Source organism: Calidris pugnax, unplaced genomic scaffold (genome assembly GCF_001431845.1).
Source record: "Calidris pugnax isolate Ruff unplaced genomic scaffold, ASM143184v1 scaffold95, whole genome shotgun sequence".
Classification (NCBI taxonomy): domain Eukaryota; kingdom Metazoa; phylum Chordata; class Aves; order Charadriiformes; family Scolopacidae; genus Calidris; species Calidris pugnax.
In genome coordinates, this window is record NW_015090885.1 from 5704325 (window position 1) to 5712162 (window position 7838).

The window sequence follows — 7838 nt, forward strand, 5'->3', positions numbered from 1 at the left end:
GGGTTTAATATTTTTCCTAGAACTTTTTTTTTTTTTTTTTTTTTTTTTTTTTTTTGGGAAAAAAAAAAAAAAAAAAAAAAAAAAAAAAAAAAAAAAAAGTCAGCTAGCACAGAGTGTGCAAGAAGCGTCAGAAACAGACTCAGGAAGCCACCCACTCCCCACCACAAGGCCTTCGCTGCATGCATTCATGCCACAGACCACAGCCTCCTTCCCACACGCTGTCCTCAGGCCTGTACAGCCCAAGCCACAGCTACAGACCCACGTGAAATACGTGTAAAACATCTTCATTTGCTAAAAGTAGCTGTGCTGTGGCTGTTTCTACGTGTGCGTGCTGCAGCACGTATGTCTAGTTATAAAAATCAATATACAGAGATACAACATTACGCACACACTTTTAGAGCTCTCACACTTAAGTGAGAAGGTACCTAGGGATGTTCAGCTAATGAGGTTGCATCACTGATTATATACCATTTTCCATATAGCTCTCTTATTTAAGTGGACACTTGCAGTAGAGCAGCTGCCAGGGGTATGAATCCCAAGGAACACACAGCACCCCATCACCACTGGCAGCCCCCAACACACCCCCCGTGGAGCAGCAGGCAGCCCTTAAATCTCACCCCACAGCAGGGCCTCCAGTCCCATGCTGTGGCCCAGACTCAGCCCACCCACCACCTTCTTCCCCTCCTGAAGAGGGGATGCCTCCAGCCCTGGGGCCCAGAGTCGAGCAGCTGTCTTCAAAATAGAGGTAGGAGAGCAAAATTGTGTTGGCAGCCCTGCCTCACCAGTTTTTCTCACCTCTTTTCCCACTCAGTTCCCTGCTCGGAGAGCCAAGAGCCACGTAACCTCACAGCCCTTCTACATGGCAGGAAAAGTTATTTGGCCTGTTTGCAAAGTCTCCATCACTAGAAATACGGATTGCACATTGCTTCTGTACAGATAAATAGCTTCAGCTAAAGGAATTAAAAAATGCATCCGAAGGGATGCACCAGAGGCACGTTTGAACTATATAAGCTTCCAACAAGCCCCTTTGAATAGGTTGATTTTCCTGAGTGAGGCGTTGAATAAAAGAAGGTAAGTTGAGGTCGCTGACTGCAGTTTACATGGGAGTCCCTGCAACTGAGCAATGAAGAAAACAACCTCCTTCAAACTCCAGATTCAGTACTTTGGAGTCCAGCACTTCTACTCAACCAGGCTTATGTACAACTTTCACAAAACTTCTCCAAAGTAGCTTTAATGCAGTAAACAAGGGCATAAGGAATAGCAATCTCATTTTGCCCACAAGGGATCTTGGCTGAACACATACTTGGACAGATAACTTGAAAATCGGTTTTCACCGAAAAAGACATTTTCATCTAGAAGTTTTGGACTAGCCATCTATATATCTTTATAGGTTCTAGAAATATGTATTTCAGTATCTAATCAAATTTGTCTTTACCCTGTTCACACAGGGAAATTCTGAGTTCTACCAAAAGAACTTTTGGTCTTTCCTGTGAAAATAGGCAGATGGCATTGACTTGGCAAAGAACAAGAAATGGGCACTATAGGTTTCTGATCAGCTCCTTGAACAAAAACCCAGCTCTGGCTACACTGTTGTCAAAGACAGGGAAAGGTCATCCTGACTTGTAAAGGAATTTTTTTGGGGGAAAATTAACATTTTCTTATTACTGATGGGCACTTAGCTCACAGAATGCCTACAGTCTTGAGTACATGTCCTCCGTAACAGTATGTACCTCTATAACAATTGTTGTCCTTAAGAGACAGAATGCACGGGTATTTCAGAGACTGGAGTTTCACTAAGTGTGTTCATGTCCCTAGTTACCATGGATATACACTCCTGCTCCATCCCTCAATATAAAAAGTCCGTCTGGTGTCTTATGACTTACAGTCCTGCCACAAGCACCTTGTCTTTATGACCTTTCAGCTGAAGAATTCATTTTCGCAGTAGTTACAGAGCAAACTATCTGGAAACAGCTTCTATGTTTGAAGCATAGAATAGCATAGAATACTGAACTTTGAAGAGTTAAAAATCTCTTCGATCTCAAGAGAAGTGCCTCTTTAAAATTCCTTCTACGTCTTCTAGTGCCTCGCAAAAATAAAACCATAATTCTCCTTACTCTCTTTTCAGCTATTCCTTATAGCTGCCAGGAGGTGGAAACATAGCTACACCAACCTACAAGAGAAGCATCACGTTGATGTGTAATTGTACAGCATGCTGCCTGCTGAAGAACAGTGCTAAAAATATCTGCAGTCTGAATTGGCTCAGTGGAGCCCAAAACATAGGATCATGCAATGCCCTTCCTGGATCCCCCCCACCTTTCCCTTCCCCCAGCTTGTGAGACATCTATACTGCTTCTTACTGCTTCTCAGCATCAACGATGCCCTTTAAGCAGCTGGTTCCGTCAGAAGTGACATACACATTTATTTCAACAAGCATTCAAAATCAGGCTGCCGTTGATGGAAAGGCCCACAAAGCAGCAGCAATTGCAGCCCTTCAGAGCTGATAAACAATCAGATACCTGGCAAAGCGATAAGGAGATAAATGATTGCTTATTTATATAGAAGATGACATTCAAAAACATTATACACATGCCCAAGTATGAAAAACATGGCAGAGGTCAGAAGCACTCATCAGACAAGCTTTAATAACCACAGAAACAGATACAGAGGTAACCATCTTTGTTTTGTCATTTGGTATCACATTTTAAGTCCTAAGAGAGAAACCCTTACACAAAAGGTAAATTTACATAAATACTTGGAAGAGGGACACAACACTGTTAAAAGACTATAAACAAAACAGCCTTCCAAAACTTCCCATGTTAGGATAAAATATTGTATCTGGTTGTGGTTTTTTGACTGTTGAACAGTGAGTTTGACACTGACTTCATTTCTGCTACCTGTGCATCCTGCCACTTAAGCTTATGCTGCTGAGAGTTGAATAAGGGCCACAAAACTTTCTCAGAGCAAATTGAAGAGCACAGGTGATAGACTAGAAATACATCAGAAGGCTTTTCAGACAAAAGAAGAACCCAGGAAATCCTTCTTTGCATAGAGAGCTGTAGCAGAAAGAGTAAACCTCCCTGCGCAGGAGGCAGGTCTCAGAAAGTATGACTGGAAAGAAACCATCTCTTCATTTCAAGGAAAACAACTCTAAGAAATCTGTTGCCTCAATGAAGGCAAAACCTGGAAGAACTGACATTAGATGTGACAGAATTTCAATTCTAGGACTAGAAAAGGCATGAAGAAATTCTTCTTCTCTACCTAGGAGGTAGATGGGGTTAACAGGTAAAGTGAATAATCCAAATGAACCAGTACCAGGAAGTCCAGAAAGAAGTCCCTTGAAAGCCTTGAAGTGTGCCATGAAACACAACATGAATCCCAGACATTCATCATGCACAATAAAACGGAGTTGTTCTTACAGCACCTCAGGAATATTATCTTGTTTTAAGGAACGCAGCTCAGACTTCATAAACAGTGTCTTCATGGTACCAGTGCTTCGGTGGAAAAAAAGACAAACACACACACACAAAAAAAATCTGCTGGTGTAACAGTCCAAATTAATAAAACACAAGCTCATTAAAAAAGTGACTAATGTAAGACCACATCTCAGAAATTATTTTGAGGAGTCATCTGGCCAAGAAGAGAGACCTTCATACATCCAAATCAGCTGCCTGAGCTCAGGCTCAGTGTTTAATTTGCAAGGTACCTTATGTCACATTAATGCACAACTACATATTCCCAAAAGGCCATACAGGAGGCACCTGAAGTCCATAAAACAATGGTTCTGTGCTCCTTCAGTGCTTTCTGTTTTGGCACGACCAGAAATTGGACACTGAGCCAGATGATTTCCGTGGATGTTGGCTGGAATATAGCTCAGTTGGACCTACTGCAAAATCACTCAAAACCAAAACCAGTGCAAGTTAGTTGCGATCATTTCACCTTCCTGCCTGGGGAGTTTTAGCCCGCTAACATCTATGGAATTATTACAATGGGAAAGAGAGAGTTATTAAATATATGGGTCATGCCAGAAATCCCCGTGAGACTTTTGATTTTATAAAATCAATCATAAACTCTGTCTTCAGAAAAGAGATAGATAGATAGATAGACAGACAGACAGACAATCTTCTTACCTTTGACATACACAATTATCCGTGATATCATGACCACAGTCCACATCTTCTCCAGCTCAGAATCCACCCTCAGAGCTTTGCTCTGTTCCAGATAACCCTCTGTCCTCTCTGGTATTGACAATGCTCACACCTAATATAATGATGATCAACATGCAAATAAGAGTCTGCAGAACTGCATCTTTCCTTACTCAAAACTTAGTGGCAAAAAGGTGACTGAAGGTGTAATTTTTATTATACTTTTAGAAAAAATATGTTGGAGAAAACTTTAAGGCAGCAAAAGAGGAATATAATCCCTATATCTTAATCAAGCTGGGAGAACAGCTTAGAAGAAATATGAGCTGTATTTTCAGCCTGTCCCTGATCAGAACTGACCTACAAAGCTCTAGTAGCTCACCACCACCACAACCACCAGATGAGAACCTCGGCTAGTTAGGCCAAATAGATATTCCCTTCTGCTGGAGGCTTGGAGCTGAAGTCACTTGGCACAATTAAGACCTGTATAAAAATGATTGCACAGGGGCACTGCCACTGTATGCTTTAGGTCTCCCAGTCTTGCCGCACAGTATTTTTTCTCTTCTAAGTCATGAAGCAAGAGAAAAACAATTCACTTCAATCAAGAGCAAAATAATTCACAGTGGTGGCTGCTGTATCTCAGCTCTCACTCCCTCTAAGCACCAATCCTGCCAGAGGTCTACATACATTACAATGAATTCAAGAGTTGGTAAGACTAGACTGTTTGCATACACAAAAGTGTCCATTTAAGAAAATACACAGATCTCCGTTTTAGGGAAAATAACATTTCTAGCTGTGAATGTACCTATGGCTATAAACCCAGAACAGACACTAGGAGAACTGGGGCAGATCTGTATCTAACCTGAGACTAATATATATTTTCCCACTTTTTCCACCCAATTCCTTTCAGCTCTGGTAACAGAGCTCAGAGTAGAAATCCCATGGGAAACTATTCCCATTAGCTCAGAGAGATCCACAGCCAATCTAAAACAAATCCCTAACATTTTTCACATATCAATCTTGCATTTAACATGCATAGATGAAGAAAAAGATGAGTATGAAACTTACTCCACATGTCACAGTGTGGCAGCAATCATTTTTAGTTTCACACCCTAGGAGGAGAGGATACACCATCATGAACACAGTTTTTATCAGCAGAAATTTCACTTCAGAGACAATCATGTCATCTCCCAACTGCCTCTGCAAGAAAGCTTCTGGACACACAGAGCTTACCTGTTACATTCACTCTAACAAAATGGCCCACAGCAGTTAGGACAACATTCTTTATTTAGGCCCTGCATTGACAGTGGCCACTGTCTGACTGATTGACTTGCTGAATTTTTAGAACCAGAGAGGACATGACTTTTGCCTAGGGGCCTGAGTTTTGTGAGAGGTGCAAGCTTTCCATGTCCTTTCCAAACCCAGTCTTATTTTGCTTCTTTGCCTTTTTATACCAGTGAGCCTCTATTTGTGATGACTGATTCTGTTGACACCTGATGAGGCAATTCAAATTCAGGGTCTCTCCTTCTTCCAGGCATTTTGTGGTAGATGGATAAATGATTTCCAGCATACTGTGTTCTGTGGTGGAAGAGAGCAGACATTAACTGAACTGACCTTTGTGCCAGGCCAATTCCCCCTCTCCTCACAAGACTCCTCCATTTGTTTCTACACTGTGAAATCAGGGGCTATCTTGTGCTCCAGGTGTGCACAGAACACTCAAGATAACAGGTACCACAATGAAACCAATATTTTTTCCCTCATGTGAGACGAAGAAAAATCTGTTTCCTATCACAGATCTTGCAAAGGTATTGTGCAAACAGAATATTCTCTATAGACTTTGCTGTTTTCATAAAAAGTGGAAATTGAGACAAGCATCCTTTATTCAAAAAAGAAAGCGAAAACATCAGGGGAGAGCGATATTGGGGGGGGGGGGGAGTTTGTTTTTTCCTCTTCAACTTGCAAGTTTTTGTTTTCATCAAACATTGAACTATTCCATGGAAAGATAATATAAAAATACTGATTGGCTTAAAGTACTGCATTTTTTGGGATCAGATTTCACCTCCTAGCTCCCTAGGCAAAATTCAGCATGGAGAAACCAAAAGGCTGAAAAACATCATGCAGATCACGGCTGGCTGGAAACTTATTGCAATAGATATTCTTTTTCCCCATACCCCAGGCAGCATCTCTCAGCCACAGCAAGTAACTTCTAAACAGGATTAAAAAAAAACCACCAACAGCACACTGTTCCTTGCCAGGGCTCCTCCTTACCTAACATTGCCATAGATGCTATTTGGAACACCAGAACGGGGCTGTTGCCTCCAGCCATAGTGAGGAACTCTACCATCAGAGTCATCTTCTTGATGAAAAAAAGAAAGAGAAGGGAAAAAAGTCATAGGCAGTTATCCATGAGTTCTTCTCATGGTACAGAGGAGACCTAGTATCCCTTAGCTTGGTACTGCAAGCCTGTCCTAGCACTTATAAAGCAGTCAAAAGTGCACAGACCTTCACCCGAAGCACCAAGCTTGTAAATGACAAAGTAAGCCTCTGCATTTAAATAAGACAGAGACATGAAAGCACATATCCCCTTTACAAACAAACAAAAAAACCCAGCAAACAACAAGACAACAGATGTCACAAACCAGAACACCCACACACTTACTGTCTGTAAACTTAAAGTCGCAAGCAACGGGCATATTAAGGCTCAGGGGGCATGAGCTAAAACAGCTGGAAGTTAGGACTTTGACCATGATCACATAATTATTGCTGCAGTCTGCAGCGAACTGCACAATTGTCAACAAATTCCTAAAAGCTAGCAAAATTCTTTTTAATTGTTTCTCCTCCTCAAGAGGGCACCTGCATCAAATTATTTGGCTCGCACAGGCGACAGCCTGGCTCCCAGCAAACTGTCTCAGGACATTAAAATGAATGTACAGAACAGGCTACTGGCATCTCTTTTTCAATTATGAAAAAAAAAAAAAATCAATTCTTTTTACTAATGTTACTGTACTTGTGCTCTGAGTAGGATAATTTTGATGTTGGCATCAGGAAAAAATAGAGAAATTCTAAAGAAAAAAAAAAAATGCTTACCACAACATCCTCCTGTTTCCAACTAGTGTTAAGAGGCAGAAGATCTTCTTTCCTTACCTCAGAATATAGATTTCTTTTTCCCTAAAAAAACAAAGCTGCCTTTTAGAAATGTCTCAAAGTGCCAGAATGCCAGACATTTAGAAATATCTCAAAGACCAGCAAGTGTAGCTTTTCACACTGCTGGGAAGGAGGAAAATCTTTGGTTTGCTTGGCCTCCATTTTTCAAGTGGGTAGGTGCCTTGAAAGATTCTGAGGCTCAATAAGTAACCAAAAATGAAAAGCTTTGGTTTTGTTTCCTTGGGGTTTGTTTTTCACCCCCCTCATCTACCACCTTAGACCAAGACATGGAAAAAAGCCATAGCAGAACTCGTTCCACATTGTCCAGTGCTTGTAACCTGTGTATTTGTGTGATTTAAATCAGTTCTTTTGCGTATGCTCTGATTTTCTTGTTGGTAGAGGGGAGACAACAAAGTGATGGGAGTCAAATAGACAACCAAGCATATATCTGCATTTTCTATACTGCAAAGAAGTTCCTGTGTGGGCTGCACTTGCATGAAGTTGAATGTCTTGTTGGTTTCTGTGTTATTTTAACTACAATATCTCTTCTTCACT

The 7838-nt window shown here is 41.2% G+C and overlaps 1 long non-coding RNA gene across 1 annotated transcript; it reads right to left on the bottom strand.

Moving 5' to 3' along the window:
• Window positions 1-4168: 4168 nt before the first annotated feature.
• LOC106891027 lies at window positions 4169-6434 on the bottom strand. Its single transcript, XR_001412617.1, has 3 exons — window positions 6408-6434; window positions 5208-5251; window positions 4169-4257 (listed from the first exon to the last, which is right to left on the bottom strand). It is a non-coding gene; the product is annotated as an uncharacterized LOC106891027 (long non-coding RNA).
• Between the last annotated feature and the right edge of the window lie 1404 nt (window positions 6435-7838).